Source organism: Cajanus cajan, chromosome 3 (assembly GCF_000230855.2).
Source record: "Cajanus cajan strain Asha chromosome 3, NIPB_CcT2T_4, whole genome shotgun sequence".
NCBI classification, from domain to species: Eukaryota; Viridiplantae; Streptophyta; class Magnoliopsida; order Fabales; family Fabaceae; genus Cajanus; species Cajanus cajan.
Window position 1 is genome coordinate 75883763 of NC_138519.1, and position 3029 is coordinate 75886791.

Sequence of the window (3029 nt, forward strand, 5' to 3'; positions counted from 1 at the left end):
GATTTTTTATTTATGTGAAAATAATGTTTAATAACTAGAAGTTCCGTTTTGTAAGTATAGATTAGTTATTGATTATCAATCAAAATCATTTGTTTAAAATTGATGGTTTAAATTGAATAACTTTTTTTATATCTTTTTAATTAAATACCATATGATATTTATAATCAATTACGCGATATGATGATAAAGCCAACTCAGCCGGTTTCTCAAAGATTCAATAATTTAATTACTTGATTGAGTCGATCATCGAATTATGTTTAATAACACGTAGTCTAAGGAAGAAGTCAAGCTACTGATTACTGTACTACAACTTATTGTATGTTTAGATTAAAGTATATACCATGTTACTAATTATTGGGCCTCTTATTTTCATTTTCGGCTAAACAAGAATACGAGAGACCATGTTATTGAATATGGTGCTACATTAATGAGGAGGAGTGGGGAAGAAAGACAAGCTGCATAATTGAATCCAAATATGAATGCAAATATGGATCCAAGACCAATGATATTTGATCATGAGATAAAACTTATGGAATCCAAATATGAATCCGAGACAAACAAATGAAGAATATTAGAATTTGATTATGAGAGAAATTTATTATACCCCACTAGCACCCCGATTCTAATTTAATGCATGCTTAAGGGTGAATGGACCGAATTGAAGCACCCATGCCGGATGATGTATCTTGCCTCATGCCGTGGTCCCATATAATCATGTCGTCATGTCTATGTTGTAGTGTAACCAGACGAGAAATTTGGGCAACACCTCCCACAAATCTTAAGCACCGAAAAAAAAAGAAAGGGAAATTAGTCACAATATTTTAGATTTCTTTATAAGTTGGCCAAAAAATCCTCAAAAGACGTTTACTAGTGGTCGATGTAATGGAGAACACATCCAAACCCCATAAATAGGGAAGCTCTGCTTTGCCCTCCCAACCATTCCTTTGTGGACACCATGACCATGCACATCAGTGGGGCATTTTCCATTTTCATAATGCACCTAAAAAGTGTAAGGCTCAAATGAAAAGGAATTTGTTAAATTAATGAAGCAACGAAAAATGCTCTCTCTCTCTCTCCATTTAAAATGGACATGATCGTGCAATTAAGCTGTTGGGTGGGGCATTGATCTCTCTACCCAAGTCTTTCAAATGGACAAATTTGTCTCTCTACACAACACGTGGTCCCCATGGTTTGCCCTTTCATTATTTCTCCTTTATACGACTCAAATAACGTAAGCGATGCAAAAGTGAGCTCAATTAAGTATTAAACTAACCATAAAACGGAAACTCCAATGGTTACAACAAAAAAAGTAACCACAAAAATGAATAGGGATTGGGGAAGGAAACGATATCACTGTCCACAACTTAAAAGAAGTATCCTTTGCGTGCAAGTAAGAAAAATTCTATATTACCATCAATGCAATCACTACTAAATTTCGTATCTCTTTGTGATTACAGTTTGAGTGATTTCCTCCATGAAAATTGCGTACGTGTATGTCAATTAATTTGACCCCATATACATATAATGCGGGAATGAAGAATATTTACAAAAAAAAAGGGTTTTCTTGATATATTGCTTCGATTTTGGATTATGTGAACACTAGGTGTGGACCAAAGGCCTAAACCTTTTTTGTAGAGAAGGTGAAAGAATTATTATAAAAAAAGCAGAAGGATAATATTTTCATTGATTATCTGTCTAAAATACCAACTAATATATAGTTTAACAAAACTACATCTGCATATGAGCATATGCTGCAACCTTCAAGTAAGGCATGAAATATCAGCATACACATGGGTTGTTATAATAGTACGAGTTTAACATGTTATTGTTGACCATTTATATGTAACACAAAGCATTGATATTTTGTTCAATTGCTTGTGATTGTCGGGGAACTCATTAATTACGTCGAAATTTAATAATGGTGGTGTCTGACTGGAATTTTAATGTGCTGCACCAGGAATGGAGAAGGAAATAGTGACAGCAGTACGCAATATGACCCCCATGGCTAGAAAAGGATCCTGCCCTAGAGATCTAGACGTAGCACAAACCTTTTCATAAAGTTTTCCTTATATTCTTAATTTCTTACTGTTAATTAGATTTTCAAATCCTACAATATGCTTTTTTTCTTTCTTTCACCATTTGTCTTCTTTTAATATGTTGTCTTTCTTTCAAATTCAACGTACTAGTTTGAAAAAAAAATTAGTTAAAAAGAATCCAATCAATTTGGTTTAAATTGGTGAACTATCTATCTACAAAATAAGTAATTTGTAAAAAATTCAAGATATACAATTGATTTATTTGTGTTGGTTCAAATGGAACTCATTCATTTGACAACTCTATATATATTCTAAAGAAAATAAAATATATTTATGATTATTATTTAAACCTAATTATATATTAAAATTACCAAGTTCATACCATCATTTTAAAGTATACTGCTTTTATTTAATATAATTAAGAGGTCTAACTTTTTTTTTATATTTTTTTTTATTGAATGAGTCTATTTAAGTGTAAAGTGGTATATCAAGTTGCAACTTTATACTTATTTTAAAGATTAAACTCCAATTATTAGTTAAAGAACATAAATATTGAATTATTTGTATTAATAACCTTTTAGAAAATAAAATACCACCAACTACATAAAAAATAAAATATATGAATAATTATTATTTAAAATTTTAATTATCAAAATCACCAAGTTCATTATAACATTCTAAAGTATAATATTTATTTAGAAAAAGTCAAGTCATTAATTCTTTCTAATTAATACTACATTAAATAACTTCTTTTTAGCATTAAAGAAATGGCTACACTTATTCTTGGATTATATATGTTATCACTTGAGGGAATCGGAATCCTCCAATTTGTAAGAAAAGTTCATATTAACACAGTTGTAATACATTCGTTTCCCTTTCTTTTTTCCTTTTAAGCCTGAATTCATTTGCCAATAAAAATACAAATTGCACCAATAATATTTTGAACTCGCCACACTCACTCTTTGCTTTAGTTATCATATGAGGTAAGAGTTT

The 3029-nt window shown here is 30.4% G+C and overlaps 1 long non-coding RNA gene across 1 annotated transcript; it reads left to right on the forward strand.

The window, feature by feature from the left end:
• The first annotated feature begins 1010 nt into the window (after positions 1 to 1010).
• On the forward strand, positions 1011 to 2113 carry LOC145955907 (uncharacterized). Its single transcript, XR_014432682.1, has 2 exons — positions 1011 to 1390; positions 1958 to 2113. It is a non-coding gene; the product is annotated as an uncharacterized LOC145955907 (long non-coding RNA).
• Positions 2114 to 3029: the final 916 nt, after the last annotated feature.